Source organism: Crinia signifera, chromosome 6 (assembly GCF_055691185.1).
Source record: "Crinia signifera chromosome 6, ASM5569118v1, whole genome shotgun sequence".
NCBI lineage: Eukaryota > Metazoa > Chordata > Amphibia > Anura > Myobatrachidae > Crinia > Crinia signifera.
This window is the reverse complement of record NC_139222.1, coordinates 56,013,843-56,030,316: the sequence shown is the minus strand read 5'-3', so window position 1 is coordinate 56,030,316 and position 16,474 is coordinate 56,013,843. Positions and strand designations below refer to the sequence as shown.

General features: G+C 40.9%; 20 non-coding genes and 9 pseudogenes across 20 annotated transcripts; all 29 read right to left on the bottom strand.

The window, feature by feature from the left end:
- Positions 1 to 75: 75 nt before the first annotated feature.
- On the bottom strand, positions 76 to 194 carry LOC146016057 (5S ribosomal RNA). Its single transcript, XR_014448960.1, has one exon. It is a non-coding gene; the product is annotated as a 5S ribosomal RNA (ribosomal RNA).
- Positions 195 to 540: 346 nt separating this feature from the next.
- Positions 541 to 659, bottom strand: LOC146011291 (5S ribosomal RNA; annotated as a pseudogene).
- Positions 660 to 1,004: 345 nt separating this feature from the next.
- On the bottom strand, positions 1,005 to 1,123 carry LOC146010726 (5S ribosomal RNA; annotated as a pseudogene).
- Positions 1,124 to 1,468: 345 nt separating this feature from the next.
- On the bottom strand, positions 1,469 to 1,587 carry LOC146016056 (5S ribosomal RNA). Its single transcript, XR_014448959.1, has one exon. It is a non-coding gene; the product is annotated as a 5S ribosomal RNA (ribosomal RNA).
- Positions 1,588 to 1,933: 346 nt separating this feature from the next.
- Positions 1,934 to 2,052, bottom strand: LOC146011290 (5S ribosomal RNA; annotated as a pseudogene).
- Positions 2,053 to 2,397: 345 nt separating this feature from the next.
- On the bottom strand, positions 2,398 to 2,516 carry LOC146016512 (5S ribosomal RNA). Its single transcript, XR_014449403.1, has one exon. It is a non-coding gene; the product is annotated as a 5S ribosomal RNA (ribosomal RNA).
- A 347-nt stretch (positions 2,517 to 2,863) lies between these two features.
- Positions 2,864 to 2,982, bottom strand: LOC146010528 (5S ribosomal RNA; annotated as a pseudogene).
- A 346-nt stretch (positions 2,983 to 3,328) lies between these two features.
- Positions 3,329 to 3,447, bottom strand: LOC146014132 (5S ribosomal RNA). Its single transcript, XR_014447087.1, has one exon. It is a non-coding gene; the product is annotated as a 5S ribosomal RNA (ribosomal RNA).
- A 345-nt stretch (positions 3,448 to 3,792) lies between these two features.
- LOC146011443 (5S ribosomal RNA) lies at positions 3,793 to 3,911 on the bottom strand (annotated as a pseudogene).
- A 345-nt stretch (positions 3,912 to 4,256) lies between these two features.
- Positions 4,257 to 4,375, bottom strand: LOC146016483 (5S ribosomal RNA). The gene has a single exon (XR_014449375.1). It is a non-coding gene; the product is annotated as a 5S ribosomal RNA (ribosomal RNA).
- A 345-nt stretch (positions 4,376 to 4,720) lies between these two features.
- On the bottom strand, positions 4,721 to 4,838 carry LOC146011008 (5S ribosomal RNA; annotated as a pseudogene).
- A 346-nt stretch (positions 4,839 to 5,184) lies between these two features.
- LOC146011899 (5S ribosomal RNA) lies at positions 5,185 to 5,303 on the bottom strand. The gene has a single exon (XR_014445080.1). It is a non-coding gene; the product is annotated as a 5S ribosomal RNA (ribosomal RNA).
- A 346-nt stretch (positions 5,304 to 5,649) lies between these two features.
- On the bottom strand, positions 5,650 to 5,768 carry LOC146017308 (5S ribosomal RNA). Its single transcript, XR_014450186.1, has one exon. It is a non-coding gene; the product is annotated as a 5S ribosomal RNA (ribosomal RNA).
- A 345-nt stretch (positions 5,769 to 6,113) lies between these two features.
- Positions 6,114 to 6,232, bottom strand: LOC146013964 (5S ribosomal RNA). The gene has a single exon (XR_014446925.1). It is a non-coding gene; the product is annotated as a 5S ribosomal RNA (ribosomal RNA).
- A 345-nt stretch (positions 6,233 to 6,577) lies between these two features.
- LOC146011318 (5S ribosomal RNA) lies at positions 6,578 to 6,696 on the bottom strand (annotated as a pseudogene).
- Positions 6,697 to 7,041: 345 nt separating this feature from the next.
- LOC146015437 (5S ribosomal RNA) lies at positions 7,042 to 7,160 on the bottom strand. The gene has a single exon (XR_014448358.1). It is a non-coding gene; the product is annotated as a 5S ribosomal RNA (ribosomal RNA).
- A 346-nt stretch (positions 7,161 to 7,506) lies between these two features.
- On the bottom strand, positions 7,507 to 7,625 carry LOC146016804 (5S ribosomal RNA). Its single transcript, XR_014449682.1, has one exon. It is a non-coding gene; the product is annotated as a 5S ribosomal RNA (ribosomal RNA).
- A 345-nt stretch (positions 7,626 to 7,970) lies between these two features.
- On the bottom strand, positions 7,971 to 8,089 carry LOC146015148 (5S ribosomal RNA). The gene has a single exon (XR_014448077.1). It is a non-coding gene; the product is annotated as a 5S ribosomal RNA (ribosomal RNA).
- Positions 8,090 to 8,434: 345 nt separating this feature from the next.
- LOC146014039 (5S ribosomal RNA) lies at positions 8,435 to 8,553 on the bottom strand. The gene has a single exon (XR_014446998.1). It is a non-coding gene; the product is annotated as a 5S ribosomal RNA (ribosomal RNA).
- Positions 8,554 to 8,899: 346 nt separating this feature from the next.
- On the bottom strand, positions 8,900 to 9,018 carry LOC146017270 (5S ribosomal RNA). The gene has a single exon (XR_014450145.1). It is a non-coding gene; the product is annotated as a 5S ribosomal RNA (ribosomal RNA).
- Positions 9,019 to 9,363: 345 nt separating this feature from the next.
- On the bottom strand, positions 9,364 to 9,482 carry LOC146014257 (5S ribosomal RNA). The gene has a single exon (XR_014447208.1). It is a non-coding gene; the product is annotated as a 5S ribosomal RNA (ribosomal RNA).
- A 345-nt stretch (positions 9,483 to 9,827) lies between these two features.
- On the bottom strand, positions 9,828 to 9,946 carry LOC146011317 (5S ribosomal RNA; annotated as a pseudogene).
- A 346-nt stretch (positions 9,947 to 10,292) lies between these two features.
- LOC146016626 (5S ribosomal RNA) lies at positions 10,293 to 10,411 on the bottom strand. The gene has a single exon (XR_014449510.1). It is a non-coding gene; the product is annotated as a 5S ribosomal RNA (ribosomal RNA).
- Positions 10,412 to 10,757: 346 nt separating this feature from the next.
- Positions 10,758 to 10,876, bottom strand: LOC146017269 (5S ribosomal RNA). Its single transcript, XR_014450144.1, has one exon. It is a non-coding gene; the product is annotated as a 5S ribosomal RNA (ribosomal RNA).
- Positions 10,877 to 11,221: 345 nt separating this feature from the next.
- Positions 11,222 to 11,340, bottom strand: LOC146010888 (5S ribosomal RNA; annotated as a pseudogene).
- Positions 11,341 to 11,686: 346 nt separating this feature from the next.
- Positions 11,687 to 11,805, bottom strand: LOC146016625 (5S ribosomal RNA). Its single transcript, XR_014449509.1, has one exon. It is a non-coding gene; the product is annotated as a 5S ribosomal RNA (ribosomal RNA).
- A 344-nt stretch (positions 11,806 to 12,149) lies between these two features.
- Positions 12,150 to 12,268, bottom strand: LOC146011897 (5S ribosomal RNA). The gene has a single exon (XR_014445078.1). It is a non-coding gene; the product is annotated as a 5S ribosomal RNA (ribosomal RNA).
- Positions 12,269 to 13,229: 961 nt separating this feature from the next.
- LOC146016623 (5S ribosomal RNA) lies at positions 13,230 to 13,348 on the bottom strand. Its single transcript, XR_014449508.1, has one exon. It is a non-coding gene; the product is annotated as a 5S ribosomal RNA (ribosomal RNA).
- A 345-nt stretch (positions 13,349 to 13,693) lies between these two features.
- On the bottom strand, positions 13,694 to 13,812 carry LOC146013956 (5S ribosomal RNA). Its single transcript, XR_014446917.1, has one exon. It is a non-coding gene; the product is annotated as a 5S ribosomal RNA (ribosomal RNA).
- Positions 13,813 to 16,474: the final 2,662 nt, after the last annotated feature.

The following is a 16,474-nucleotide window of genomic DNA, read 5'->3' as shown; positions in this document are numbered from 1 at the left end:
GTGCTGGCAATAAAAAGAAAAAGTTTCCAATATAAATAGCTAGAGAATAAAAACAATTTGCCAGTAATGTGAAAAAACCTACAGCACCTGGTGTTCCCAGGTGGTCTCCCACCCAAGTACTAACCAGGCCCAACACTGCTTAGCTTCCAAGATCAGACAAGATTGGGCCTATCCAATGAGGTATGGCTGTAGGTGAGATACAGGCACTTTTTTGCCCTCTTCTACTTCTATCACCAGGTAAGCTACTACAAAAGTTTCCTAACTGTATTGGCTTACTGAAAAAAATCATGTGTTGGTAATGTAAAAAGACCTACAGGACATGATATTAGCAGGGGGTCTTAAATTAAACTACAAAAGAGGCTCAACACTGTTTAGCTGCCAAAAGCAGTTGGAATTGAGCCTAAACAGTGTGGTAAGTCTTTAGGTGATGGCTATTGTGTCTGTTTGACCTCTTCCAAATGTCTGTACTGGCAATAAAAAGAAAAAAGTTTCCAATTTAAATAGCTAGAGAATAAAAACAATTTGCCAGTAATGTGAAAAAACCTACAGCACCTGGTGTTCCCATGTGGTCTCCCACCTAAGCACTAACCAGGCCCAACACTGCTTAGCTTCCAAGATCAGATGACATTGGGCCTACCCAATGTGGTATGGCTGTAGGTGAGATATAAGCACTTTTTTGCCCTCTTCTACTTCTATCACCTGGTAAGCTAATAAAAAAGTTTCCTAACTGTATTGGCTTACTGAAAAAAATCATGTGTTGGTAATGTAAAAAGACCTACAGGACATGATATTAGCAGGGGGTCTTAAATTAAACTACTAAACAGGCTCAACACTGTTTAGCTGCCAAAAGCAGTTGGAATTGAGCCTAAACAGTGTGGTAAGTCTTTAGGTGATGGCTATTGTGTCTGTTTGACCTCTTCCAAATGTCTGTGCTGGCAATAAAAAGAAAAAGTTTCCAATATAAATAGCTAGAGAATAAAAACAATTTGCCAGTAATGTGAAAAAAGCTACAGCACCTGGTGTTCACATGTGGTCTCCCACCTAAGTACTAACCAGGCCCAACACTGCTTAGCTTCCAAGATCAGACGAGATTGGGCCTATCCAATATGGTATGGCTGTAGGTGAGATACAGGCACTTTTTTGCCCTCTTCTACTTCTATCACCTGGTAAGCTAATAAAAAAGTTTCCTAACTGTATTGGCTTACTGAAAAAAATCATGTGTTGGTAATGTAAAAAGACCTACAGGACATGATATTAGCAGGGGGTCTTAAATTAAACTACTAAACAGGCTCAACACTGTTTAGCTGCCAAAAGCAGTTGGAATTGAGCCTAAACAGTGTGGTAAGTCTTTAGGTGATGGCTATTGTGTCTGTTTGACCTCTTCCAAATGTCTGTGCTGGCAATAAAAAGAAAAAGTTTCCAATATAAATAGCTAGAGAATAAAAACAATTTGCCAGTAATGTGAAAAAACCTACAGCACCTGGTGTTCCCAGGTGGTCTCCCACCCAAGTACTAACCAGGCCCAACACTGCTTAGCTTCCAAGATCAGACAAGATTGGGCCTATCCAATGAGGTATGGCTGTAGGTGAGATACAGGCACTTTTTTGCCCTCTTCTACTTCTATCACCAGGTAAGCTACTACAAAAGTTTCCTAACTGTATTGGCTTACTGAAAAAAATCATGTGTTGGTAATGTAAAAAGACCTACAGGACATGATATTAGCAGGGGGTCTTAAATTAAACTACAAAAGAGGCTCAACACTGTTTAGCTGCCAAAAGCAGTTGGAATTGAGCCTAAACAGTGTGGTAAGTCTTTAGGTGATGGCTATTGTGTCTGTTTGACCTCTTCCAAATGTCTGTACTGGCAATAAAAAGAAAAAAGTTTCCAATTTAAATAGCTAGAGAATAAAAACAATTTGCCAGTAATGTGAAAAAACCTACAGCACCTGGTGTTCCCATGTGGTCTCCCACCTAAGCACTAACCAGGCCCAACACTGCTTAGCTTCCAAGATCAGATGACATTGGGCCTACCCAATGTGGTATGGCTGTAGGTGAGATATAAGCACTTTTTTGCCCTCTTCTACTTCTATCACCTGGTAAGCTAATAAAAAAGTTTCCTAACTGTATTGGCTTACTGAAAAAAATCATGTGTTGGTAATGTAAAAAGACCTACAGGACATGATATTAGCAGGGGGTCTTAAATTAAACTACTAAACAGGCTCAACACTGTTTAGCTGCCAAAAGCAGTTGGAATTGAGCCTAAACAGTGTGGTAAGTCTTTAGGTGATTGGTATTGTGTCTGTTTGACCTCTTCCAAATGTCTGTGCTGGCAATAAAAAGAAAAAGTTTCCAATTTAAATAGCTAGAGAATAAAAACAATTTGCCAGTAATGTGAAAAAACCTACAGCACCTGGTGTTCCCAGGTGGTCTCCCACCTAAGTACTAACCAGGGCCAACACTGCTTAGCTTCCAAGATCAGACGAGATTGGGCCTATCCAATGTGGTATGGCTGTAGGTGAGATACAGGCACTTTTTTGCCCTCTTCTACTTCTATCACCAGGTAAGCTAATAAAAAAGTTTCCTAACTGTATTGGCTTACTTAAAAAAAAATCATGTGTTGGTAATGTAAAAAGACCTACAGGACATGATATTAGCAGGGGGTCTTAAATTAAACTACTAAACAGGCTTAACACTGTTTAGCTGCCAAAAGCAGTTGGAATTGGGCCTAAACAGTGTGGTAAGTCTTTAGGTGATGGCTATTGTTTCTGTTTGACCTCTTCCAAATGTCTGTACTGGCAATAAAAAGAAAAAGTTTCCAATCTAAATAGCTAGAGAATAAAAACAATTTGCCTGTAATGTGAAAAAACCTACAGCACCTGGTGTTCCCATGTAGTCTCACACCCAAGTACTAACCAGGCCCAACACTGCTTAGCTTCCAAGATCAGACGAGATTGGGCCTATCCAATGTGGTATGGCTGTAGGTGAGATACAGGCACTTTTTTGCCCTCTTCTACTTCTATCACCAGGTAAGCTAATAAAAAAGTTTCCTAACTGTATTGGCTTACTGAAAAAAATCATGTGTTGGTAATGTAAAAAGACCTACAGGACATGATATTAGCAGGGGGTCTTAAATTAAACTACTAAAGAGGCTCAACACTGTTTAGCTGCCAAAAGCAGTTGGAATTGGGCCTAAACAGTGTGGTAAGTCTTTAGGTGATGGCTATTGTGTCTGTATGACCTCTTCCAAATGTCTGTACTGGCAATAAAAAGAAAAAGTTTCCAATTTAAATAGCTAGAGAATAAAAAACAATTTGCCAGTAATGTGAAAAAACCTACAGCACCTGGTGTTCCCATGTGGTCTCCCACCCAAGTACTAACCAGGCCCAACACTGCTTAGCTTCCAAGATCAGACGAGATTGGGCCTATCCAATGTGGTATGACTGTAGGTGAGATACAGGCACTTTTTTGCCCTCTTCTACTTCTATCACCAGGTAAGCTAATACAAAAGTTTCCTAACTGTATTGGCTTACTAAAAAAAATCATGTGTTGGTAATGTAAAAAGACCTACAGGACATGATATTAGCAGGGGGTCTTAAATGAAACTACAAAAGAGGCTCAACACTGTTTAGCTGCCAAAAGCAGTTGGAATTGAGCCTAAACAGTGTGGTAAGTCTTTAGGTGATGGCTATTGTGTCTGTTTGACCTCTTCCAAATGTCTGTGCTGGCAATAAAAAGAAAAAGTTTCCAATTTAAATAGCTAGAGAATAAAAACAATTTGCCAGTAATGTGAAAAAAACTACAGCACCTGGTGTTCCCAGGTGGTCTCCCACCCAAGTACTAACCAGGCCCAACACTGCTTAGCTTCCAAGATTAGACGAGATTGGGCCTATCCAATGTTTTATGGCTGTAGGTGAGATACAGGCACTTTTTTGCCCTCTTCTACTTCTATCACCAGGTAAGCTAATAAAAAAGTTTCCTAACTGTATTGGCTTACTGAAAAAAATCATGTGTTGGTAATGTAAAAAGACCTACAGGACATGATATTAGCAGGGGGTCTTAAATTAAACTACTAAACAGGCTCAACACTGTTTAGCTGCCAAAAGCAGTTGGAATTGGGCCTAAACAGTGTGTTAAGTCTTTAGGTGATGGCTATTGTGTCTGTTTGACCTCTTCCAAATTTCTGTACTGGCAATAAAAAGAAAAAGTTTCCAATTTAAATAGCTAGAGAATAAAAACAATTTGCCTGTAATGTGAAAAAACCTACAGCACCTGGTGTTCCCATGTGGTCTCCCACCCAAGTACTAACCAGGCCCAACACTGCTAAGCTTCCAAGATCAGACGAGATTGGGCCTATCCAATGTGGTATGGCTGTAGGTGAGATACAGGCACTTTTTTGCCCTCTTCTACTTCTATCACCAGGTAAGCTAATAAAAAAGTTTCCTAACTGTATTGGCTTACTGAAAAAAATCATGTGTTGGTAATGTAAAAAGACCTACAGGACATGATATTAGCAGGGGGTCTTAAATTAAACTACTAAAGAGGCTCAACACTGTTTAGCTGCCAAAAGCAGTTGGAATTGGGCCTAAACAGTGTGGTAAGTCTTTAGGTGATGGCTATTGTATCTGTTTGACCTCTTCCAAATGTCTGTACTGGCAATAAAAAGAAAAAGTTTCCAATATAAATAGCTAGAGAATAAAAACAATTTACCAGTAATGTGAAAAAACCTACAGCACCTGGTGTTCCCATGTGGTCTCCACCCAAGTACTAACCAGGCCTAACACTGCTTAGCTTCCAAGATCAGACGAGATTGGGCCTATCCAATGTGGTATGGCTGTAGGTGAGTTAAAGGCACTTTTTTGCCCTCTTCTACTTCTATCACCAGGTAGGCTAATACAAAAGTTTCCTAACTGTATTGGCTTACTGAAATTAATCATGTGTTGGTAATGTAAAAAGACCTACAGGACATGATATTAGCAGAAGGGTCTTAAATTAAACTACAAAAGAGGCTCAACACTGTTTAGCTGCCAAAAGCAGTTGTAATTGAGCCTAAACAGTGTGGTAAGTCTTTAGGTGATGGCTATTGTGTCTGTTTGACCTCTTCCAAATGTCTGTGCTGGCAATAAAAAGAAAAAGTTTCCAATATAAATAGCTAGAGAATAAAAACAATTTGCCTGTAATGTGAAAAAACCTACAGCACCTGGTGTTCCCATGTGGTCTCCCACCCAAGTACTAACCAGGCCCAACACTGCTTAGCTTCCAAGATCAGACGAGATTGGGCCTATCCAATGTGGTATGGCTGTAGGTGAGTTAAAGCCACTTTTTTGCCCTCTTCTACTTCTATCACCAGGTAAGCTAATACAAAAGTTTCCTAACTGTATTGGCTTACTGAAAAAAATCATGTGTTGGTAATGTAAAAAGACCTACAGGACATGATATTAGCAGGGGGTCTTAAATTAAACTACAAAAGAGGCTCAACACTGTTTAGCTGCCAAAAGCAGTTGGAATTGAGCCTAAACAGTGTGGTAAGTCTTTAGGTGATGGCTATTGTGTCTGTTTGACCTCTTCCAAATGTCTGTGCTGGCAATAAAAATAAAAAAGTTTCCAATATAAATAGCTAGAGAATAAAAACAATTTGCCAGTAATGTGAAAAAACCTACAGCACCTGGTGTTCCCATGTGGTCTCCCACCCAAGTACTAACCAGGCCCATCACTGCTTAGCTTCGAAGATCAGACGAGATTGGGCCTATCCAATGTGGTATGGCTGTAGGTGAGTTAAAGGCACTTTTTTGCCCTCTTCTACTTCTATCACCAGGTAAGCTAATACAAAAGTTTCCTAACTGTATTGGCTTACTGAAAAAAATCATGTGTTGGTAATGTAAAAAGACCTACAGGACATGATATTAGCAGGGGGTCTTAAATTAAACTACAAAAGAGGCTCAACACTGTTTAGCTGCCAAAAGCAGTTGTAATTGAGCCTAAACAGTGTGGTAAGTCTTTAGGTGATGGCTATTGTGTCTGTTTGACCTCTTCCAAATGTCTGTGCTGGCAATAAAAAGAAAAAGTTTCCAATATAAATAGCTAGAGAATAAAAACAATTTGCCAGTAATGTGAAAAAACCTACAGCACCTGGTGTTCCCATGTGGTCTCCCACCCAAGTACTAACCAGGCCCAACACTGCTTAGCTTCCAAGATCAGATGAGATTGGGCCTATCCAATGTGGTATGGCTGTAGATGAGATACAGGCACTTTTTTGCCCTCTTCTACTTCTATCACCAGGTAAGCTAATACAAAAGTTTCCTAACTGTATTGGCTTACTAAAAAAAATCATGTGTTGGTAATGTAAAAAGACCTACAGGACATGATATTAGCAGGGGGTCTTAAATGAAACTACAAAAGAGGCTCAACACTGTTTAGCTGCCAAAAGCAGTTGGAATTGAGCCTAAACAGTGTGGTAAGTTTTTAGGTGATGGCTATTGTGTCTGTTTGACCTCTTCCAAATGTCTGTGCTGGCAATAAAAAGAAAAAGTTTCCAATTTAAATAGCTAGAGAATAAAAACAATTTGCCAGTAATGTGAAAAAACCTACAGCACCTGGTGTTCCCATGTGGTCTCCCACCCAAGTACTAACCGGGCCCAACACTGCTAAGCTTCAAAGATCAGACAAGATTGGGCCTATCCAATGTGGTATGGCTGTAGGTGAGATACAGGCACTTTTTTGCCCTCTTCTACTTCTATCACCAGGTAAGCTAATACAAAAGTTTCCTAACTGTATTGGCTTACTGAAAAAAATCATGTGTTGGTAATGTAAAAAGACCTACAGGACATGATATTAGCAGGGGGTCTTAAATTAAACTACAAAAGAGGCTCAACACTGTTTAGCTGCCAAAAGCAGTTGCAATTGAGCCTAAACAGTGTGGTAAGTCTTTAGGTGATGGCTATTGTGTCTGTTTGACCTCTTCCAAATGTCTGTGCTGGCAATAAAAAGAAAAAGTTTCCAATATAAATAGCTAGAGAATAAAAACAATTTGCCAGTAATGTGAAAAAACCTACAGCACCTGGTGTTCCCAGGTGGTCTCCCACCCAAGTACTAACCAGGCCCAACACTGCTTAGCTTCCAAGATCAGACAAGATTGGGCCTATCCAATGTGGTATGGCTGTAGGTGAGATACAGGCACTTTTTTGCCCTCTTCTACTTCTATCACCAGGTAAGCTAATAAAAAAGTTTCCTAACTGTATTGGCTTACTTAAAAAAAATTATGTGTTGGTAATGTAAAAAGACCTACAGGACATGATATTAGCAGGGGGTCTTAAATTAAACTACTAAACAGGCTTAACACTGTTTAGCTGCCAAAAGCAGTTGGAATTTGGCCTAAACAGTGTGGTAAGTCTTTAGTTGATGGCTATTGTGTCTGTTTGACCTCTTCCAAATGTCTGTACTGGCAAGAAAAAGAAAAAGTTTCCAATTTAAATAGCTAGAGAATAAAAACAATTTGCCTGTAATGTGAAAAAAATTACAGCACCTGGTGTTCCCATGTGGTCTCCCACCCAAGTACTAACCAGGCCCAACACTGCTTAGCTTCCAAGATCAGACGAGATTGGGCCTATCCAATGTGGTATGGCTGTAGGTGAGATACAGGCACTTTTTTGCCCTCTTCTACTTCTATCACCAGGTAAGCTAATAAAAAAGTTTCCTAACTGTATTGGCTTACTGAAAAAAATCATGTGTTGGTAATGTAAAAAGACCTACAGGACATGATATTAGCAGGGGGTCTTAAATTAAACTACTAAAGAGGCTCAACACTGTTTAGCTGCCAAAAGCAGTTGGAATTGGGCCTAAACAGTGTGGTAAGTCTTTAGGTGATGGCTATTGTGTCTGTTTGACCTCTTAGAAATGTCTGTACTGGCAATAAAAAGAAAATTTTTCCAATTTAAATAGCTAGAGAATAAAAACAATTTGCCTGTAATGTGAAAAAACCTACAGCACCTGGTGTTCCCCTGTGGTCTCCCACCCAAGTACTAACCAGGCCCAACACTGCTTAGCTTCCAAGATCAGACGAGATTGGGCCTATCCAATGTGGTATGGCTGTAGGTGAATTAAAGGCACTTTTTTGCCCTCTTCTACTTCTATCACCAGGTAAGCTAATACAAAAGTTTCCTAACTGTATTGGCTTACTGAAAAAAATCATGTGTTGGTAATGTAAAAAGACCTACAGGACATGATATTAGCAGGGGGTCTTAAATTAAACTACAAAAGAGGCTCAACACTGTTTAGCTGCCAAAAGCAGTTGGAATTGAGCCTAAACAGTGTGGTAAGTCTTTAGGTGATGGCTATTGTGTCTGTTTGACCTCTTCCAAATGTCTGTGCTGGCAATAAAAAGAAAAAGTTTCCAATTTAAATAGCTAGAGAATAAAAACAATTTGCCAGTAATGTGAAAAAACCTACAGCACCTGGTGTTCCCAGGTGGTCTCCCACCCAAGTACTAACCAGGCCCAACACTGCTTAGCTTCCAAGATCAGACGAGATTGGGCCTATCCAATGTGGTATGGCTGTAGGTGAGATACAGGCACTTTTTTGCCCTCTTCTACTTCTATCACAAGGTAAGCTAAAAAAAAAGTTTCCTAACTGTATTGGCTTACTTAAAAAAAATCATGTGTTGGTAATGTAAAAAGACCTACAGGACATGATATTAGCAGGGGGTCTTAAATTAAACTACTAAACAGGCTCAACACTGTTTAGCTGCCAAAAGCAGTTGGAATTGGGCCTAAACAGTGTGGTAAGTCTTTAGGTGATGGCTATTGTGTCTGTTTGACCTCTTCCAAATGTCTGTACTGGCAATAAAAAGAAAAAGTTTCCAATTTAAATAGCTAGAGAATAAAAACAATTTGCCTGTAATGTGAAAAAACCTACAGCACCTGGTGTTCCCATGTGGTCTCCCACCCAAGTACTAACCAGGCCCAACACTGCTTAGCTTCCAAAATCAGACGAGATTGGGCCTATCCAATGTGGTAGGGCTGTAGGTGAGACACAGGCACTTTTTTGCCCTCTTCTACTTCTATCACCAGGTAAGCTAATAAAAACGTTTCCTAACTGTATTGGCTTACTGAAAAAAATCATGTGTTGGTAATGTAAAAAGACCTACAGGACATGATATTAGCAGGGGGTCTTAAATTAAACTACTAAAGAGGCTCAACACTGTTTAGCTGCCAAAAGCAGTTGGAATTGGGCCTAAACAGTGTGGTAAGTCTTTAGGTGATGGCTATTGTGTCTGTTTGACCTCTTCCAAATGTCTGTGCTGGCAATAAAAAGAAAAAGTTTCCAATATAAATAGCTAGAGAATAAAAACAATTTGCCAGTAATGTGAAAAAACCTACAGCACCTGGTGTTCCCATGTGGTCTCCCACCCAAGTACTAACCAGGCCCAACACTGCTTAGCTTCCAAGATCAGACGAGATTGGGCCTATCCAATGTGGTATGGCTGTAGATGAGATACAGGCACTTTTTTGCCCTCTTCTACTTCTATCACCAGGTAAGCTAATACAAAAGTTTCCTAACTGTATTGGCTTACTGAAAAAAATCATGTGTTGGTAATGTAAAAAGACCTACAGGACATGATATTAGCAGGGGGTCTTAAATTAAACTACTAAAGAGGCTCAACACTGTTTAGCTGCCAAAAGCAGTTGGAATTGGGCCTAAACAGTGTGGTAAGTCTTTAGGTGATGGCTATTGTGTCTGTTTGACCTCTTCCAAATGTCTGTGCTGGCAATAAAAAGAAAAAGTTTCCAATATAAATAGCTAGAGAATAAAAACAATTTGCCAGTAATGTGAAAAAACCTACAGCACCTGGTGTTCCCATGTGGTCTCCCACCCAAGTACTAACCGGGCCCAACACTGCTAAGCTTCAAAGATCAGACAAGATTGGGCCTATCCAATGTGGTATGGCTGTAGGTGAGATACAGGCACTTTTTTGCCCTCTTCTACTTCTATCACAAGGTAAGCTAATAAAAAAGTTTCCTAACTGTATTGGCTTACTTAAAAAAAATCATGTGTTGGTAATGTAAAAAGACCTACAGGACATGATATTAGCAGGGGGTCTTAAATTAAACTACTAAACAGGCTCAACACTGTTTAGCTGCCAAAAGCAGTTGGAATTGAGCCTAAACAGTGTGGTAAGTCTTTAGGTGATGGCTATTGTGTCTGTTTGACCTCTTCCAAATGTCTGTGCTGGCAATAAAACGAAAAAGTTTCCAATATAAATAGCTAGAGAATAAAAACAATTTGCCTGTAATGTGAAAAAACCTACAGCACCTGGTGTTCCCATGTGGTCTCCCACCCAAGTACTAACCAGGCCCAACACTGCTTAGCTTCCAACATCAGACGAGATTGGGCCTATCCAATGTGGTATGGCTGTAGGTGAGATACAGGCACTTTTTTGCCCTCTTCTACTTCTATCACCAGGTAAGCTAAAAAAAAAGTTTCCTAACTGTATTGGCTTACTTAAAAAAAATCATGTGTTGGTAATGTAAAAAGACCTACAGGACATGATATTAGCAGGGGGTCTTAAATTAAACTACTAAACAGGCTCAAAACTGTTTAGCTGCCAAAAGCAGTTGGAATTGGGCCTAAACAGTGTGGTAAGTCTTTAGGTGATGGCTATTGTGTCTGTTTGACCTCTTCCAAATGTCTGTACTGGCAATAAAAAGAAAAAGTTTCCAATTTAAATAGCTAGAGAATAAAAACAATTTGCCTGTAATGTGAAAAAACCTACAGCACCTGGTGTTCCCATGTGGTCTCCCACCCAAGTACTAACCAGGCCCAACACTGCTTAGCTTCCAAAATCAGACGAGATTGGGCCTATCCAATGTGGTAGGGCTGTAGGTGAGACACAGGCACTTTTTTGCCCTCTTCTACTTCTATCACCAGGTAAGCTAATAAAAACGTTTCCTAACTGTATTGGCTTACTAAAAAAAATCATGTGTTGGTAATGTAAAAAGACCTACAGGACATGATATTAGCAGGGGGTCTTAAATGAAACTACAAAAGAGGCTCAACACTGTTTAGCTGCCAAAAGCAGTTGGAATTGAGCCTAAACAGTGTGGTAAGTTTTTAGGTGATGGCTATTGTGTCTGTTTGACCTCTTCCAAATGTCTGTGCTGGCAATAAAAAGAAAAAGTTTCCAATTTAAATAGCTAGAGAATAAAAACAATTTGCCAGTAATGTGAAAAAACCTACAGCACCTGGTGTTCCCATGTGGTCTCCCACCCAAGTACTAACCGGGCCCAACACTGCTAAGCTTCAAAGATCAGACGAGATTGGGCCTATCCAATGTGGTATGGCTGTAGGTGAGATACAGGCACTTTTTTGCCCTCTTCTACTTCTATCACAAGGTAAGCTAATAAAAAAGTTTCCTAACTGTATTGGCTTACTTAAAAAAAATCATGTGTTGGTAATGTAAAAAGACCTACAGGACATGATATTAGCAGGGGGTCTTAAATTAAACTACTAAACAGGCTCAACACTGTTTAGCTGCCAAAAGCAGTTGGAATTGAGCCTAAACAGTGTGGTAAGTCTTTAGGTGATGGCTATTGTGTCTGTTTGACCTCTTCCAAATGTCTGTGCTGGCAATAAAACGAAAAAGTTTCCAATATAAATAGCTAGAGAATAAAAACAATTTGCCTGTAATGTGAAAAAACCTACAGCACCTGGTGTTCCCATGTGGTCTCCCACCCAAGTACTAACCAGGCCCAACACTGCTTAGCTTCCAACATCAGACGAGATTGGGCCTATCCAATGTGGTATGGCTGTAGGTGAGATACAGGCACTTTTTTGCCCTCTTCTATTTCTATCACCAGGTAAGCTAATACAAAAGTTTCCTAACTGTATTGGCTTACTGAAAAAAATCATGTGTTGGTAATGTAAAAAGACCTACAGGACATGATATTAGCAGGGGTCTTAAATTAAACTACTAAAGAGGCTCAACACTGTTTAGCTGCCAAAAGCAGTTGGAATTGGGCCTAAACAGTGTGGTAAGTCTTTAGGTGATGGCTATTGTGTCTGTTTGACCTCTTCCAAATGTCTGTGCTGGCAATAAAAAGAAAAAGTTTCCAATTTAAATAGCTAGAGAATAAAAACAATTTGCCTGTAATGTGAAAAAACCTACAGCACCTGGTGTTCCCATGTGGTCTCCCACCCAAGTACTAACCAGGCCCAACACTGCTTAGCTTCCAAGATCAGACGAGATTGGGCCTATCCAATGTGGTATGGCTGTAGGTGAGATACAGGCACTTTTTTGCCCTCTTCTACTTCTATCACCAGGTAAGCTAATAAAAAAGTTTCCTAACTGTATTGGCTTACTGAAAAAAATCATGTGTTGGTAATGTAAAAAGACCTACAGGACATGATATTAGCAGGGGGTCTTAAATTAAACTACGGTACTTGTGAGTTATCCGGACGCCCGATTTCTAAATCGGGTCGGATCGGGACATCGCATCGCATCGGATGCGATGCGATGCGATGCGATGACCCGATTTTTCCATAGGAATCAATGTTAAAATGGACTGAGTCCATTTTAACATGGAATTCAATGGGAAAAAGGGGTCCTTTTCATACCCCTACTATCCAAGTGGGCATGGAGTTGGATATAAACCTGTGGCGAGCGTAGCGAGCCACCGAGCCCGAAGCGTGGCGAGCGTAGCGAGCCCCGAGAGGGGACACGGAATACCGGCCCCTCGCGGGGCTCGCTTCGCTCGCCACGCTTCAGGCTCAGTGGCTCGCTACGCTCGCCACAGGTTTATATCCAACTCCATGCCCACTTGGATAGTAGGGGTATGAAAAGGACCCCTTTTTCCCATTGAATTCCATGTTAAAATGGACTCAGTCCATTTTAACATTGATTCCTATGGAAAAATCGGGTCATCGCATCCGATGGTCGCATGCGATGCGATGCGATGCGATATCGCATCGCATCGCATCTGATTGTATGCCTTAACTTAAGGCATACAATCAAAAAATCGGGCGTCCAGATAACTCACAAGTACCTAAACTACTAAAGAGGCTCAACACTGTTTAGCTGTCAAAAGCAGTTGGAATTGGGCCTAAACAGTGTGGTAAGTCTTGAGGTGATGGCTATTGTGTCTGTTTGACCTCTTCCAAATGTCTGTACTGGCAATAAAAAGAAAAAGTTTCCAATATAAATAGCTAGAGAATAAAAACAATTTGCCTGTAATGTGAAAAAACCTACAGCACCTGGTGTTCCCATGTGGTCTCCCACCCAAGTACTAACCAGGCCCAACACTGCTTAGCTTCCAACATCAGACGAGATTGGGCCTATCCAATGTGGTATGGCTGTAGGTGAGTTAAAAGCACTTTTTTGCCCTCTTCTACTTCTATCACCAGGTAAGCTAATACAAAAGTTTCCTAACTGTATTGGCTTAATGAAAAAAATCATGTGTTGGTAATGTAAAAAGACCTACAGGACATTATATTAGCAGGGGGTCTTAAATTAAACTACTAAAGAGGCTCAACACTGTTTAGCTGCCAAAAGCAGTTGGAATTGGGCCTAAACAGTGTGGTAAGTCTTTAGGTGATGGCTATTGTGTCTGTTTGACCTCTTCCAAATGTCAGTGCTGGCAATAAAAAGAAAAAGTTTCCAATTTAAATAGCTAGAGAATAAAAACAATTTGCCAGTAATGTGAAAAAACCTACAGCACCTGGTGTTCCCATGTGGTCTCCCACCCAAGTACTAACCAGGCCCATCACTGCTTAACTTCCAAGATCAGACGAGATTGGGCCTATCCAATGTGGTATGGCTGTAGGTGAGATACAGGCACTTTTTTGCCCTCTTCTGCTTCTATCACCAGGTAAGCTAATAAAAAAGTTTCCTAACTGTATTGGATTACTGAAAAAAATCAAGTGTTGGTAATGTAAAAAGACCTACAGGACATGATATTAGCAATTTGATATTAGCATGATATTAGCATGATATTAACAATTTGCAAGTAATGTGAAAAAACCTACAGCACCTGGTGTTTCCATGTGGTCTCCCACCCAAGTACTAACCAGGCCCAACACTGCTTAGCTTCCATGAGTTAGCAGGTTATTGGGGAAGTAAGTCCTGATATTTTTGGAGGTTGCAGGGGCCACTACACCATTCAAAATAGGCAGGCTTTAGCATATGCAGTTAGGCCCTGTAGGTTGATTTTAGCTAAAAAGTGCCCCAAACACTCAAACAGGCTTGTATCTGGGAAGGGAAAATATGGCAAACATGACTTAGACACCAAATAAAGCACTGTATGCCATGTTTCCAAATTTTTATGCACAGTGGTTACAGCATGAAGCGAATGCATATGAATAAACAAAAGTACATTGCATTAAACAAGTCCAATGAGCGTCCCAAAATGGCCGGCCTGCCTGCTTTCATCCATCAATTGTTCTATATTTTTCATTACCCAATGAGCTGAGGTGGAATCTTAGCCAGTGGTACCATCAGGGAGGTGTGTAAAGCACTTTAGGCTAGACAGCCAATCAGCTGCCAGCTTCCATCTGTCAATCAAATACAGCAGCAATTTGAAAGCTGCCCATTGATCAGCAGGCCCTTTATGACATCACAGACAGACCCTCAGAACTATCTGTGCATGTCTAATGGCTGGCTGTCAGTTGGGCGGGTGGGTGGCAGAGGGAGGGGATGTCTGTCTCGTTCTCCTGAAAATTGCGTTTTTTCTGCGTTTACGGGAAAAGTTGAGGTCCGACGCGCAAAACTGGGGTATCGTAGAAATCACCTTTTAAAGACGCACATTTCTGGCGCCCCAAAAATGGGCATTTCAAATGAGAAATGAGTCCAATGAACAAAATAGGGTGAATAAGTATGTAATTCAGGGGTGAGTTAGCAGGTTATTGGGGAAGTAAGTCCTGATATTTTTGGAGGTTGCAGGGGCCACTAGACCATTCAAAATAGGCAGGCTTTACCATATGCAGTTAGGCCCCGTTGGATGATTTTAGCTAAAAAGTGCCCCAAACACTCAAACGGGCTAGTATCTGGGAAGGAAAAATATGGGAAACATGACTTAGACACCAAATGATACACTGTATGCCATGTTTCCAAATTTTTATGCACAGTGGTTACAGCATGAAGCGAATGCATGTGAAAATACAAAGGTGCATTGCATTAAACAAGTCCAATGAGCGTCCCAAAATGGCCGGCCTGCCTGCTTTCATCCATCAATTGTTCTAAATTTTTCATTACCCAATGAGCTGAGGTGGAGTCTTAGCCAGTGGTACCATCAGGGAGGTGTGTAAAGCACTTTAGGCTAGACAGCCAATCAGCTGCCAGCTTCCATCTGTCAATCAAATACAGCAGCCAATCAGAAAGCTGCCCATTGATTAGAGGGCCCTTTATGACATCACAGACAGACCTTCAGAACTATCTGTGCATGTCTAATGGCTGGCTGTCAGTTGGGCGGGTGGGTGGCAGAGGGAGGGGATGTCTGTCTCGTTTCTCCTGAAAATTGCGTTTTTTCTGCGTTTACGGGAAAAGTTGAGGTCCGACGCGCAAAAGTGGGGTATCGTAGAAATCACCTTTTAAAGACGCACATTTCTGGCCCCCCAAATATGGGCATTTCAAATGAGAAATGAGTCCAATGAACAAAATAGGTTGAATAAGTATGTATTTCAGTGGTGAGTTAGCAGGTTATTGTGGAAGTAAGTCCTAATATTTTTGGAGGTTGCAGGGGCAACTACACCATTCAAAAAAAGGAAGGCTTTAGCATATGCAGTTAGGCCCCGTAGGATGATTTTAGCTAAAAAGTGCCCCAAACACTCAAACGGGCTTGTATCTGGGAAGGGAAAATATGGGAAACATGACTTAGACACCAAATGATACACTGTATGCCATGTTTCCAAATTTTTATGCACAGTGGTTACAGCATGAAGCGAATGCATGTGAAAATACAAAGGTGCATTGCATTAAACAAGTCCAATGAGCGTCCCAAAATGGCCGGCCTGCCTGCTTTCATCCATCAATTGTTCTATATTTTTCATTACCCAATGAGCTGAGGTGGAGTCTTAGCCAGTGGTATCATCAGGGAGGTGTGTAAAGCACTTTAGGCTAGACAGCCAATCAGCTGCCAGCTTCCATCTGTCAATCAAATACAGCAGCCAATCAGAAAGCTGCCCATTGATCAGCAGGCCCTTTATGACATCACAGACAGACCCTCAGAACTATCTGTGCATGTCTATTGGCTGGCTGTCAAGTGGGCGGGTGGGTGGCAGAGGGAGGGGATGTCTGTCTCGTTTCTCCTGAAAATTGCGGCTTTTCTGCGTTTACGGGAAAAGTTGAGGTCCGGCGCGCAAAAGTGGGGTATCGTAGAAATCACCTTTTAAAGACGCAGATTTCTGGCCCCCCAAAAACTGGCATTTTAAATGAGAAATGAGTCCAATTAACAAAATAGGGTGAATAAGTATGTATTTCAGGGGTGAGTTAG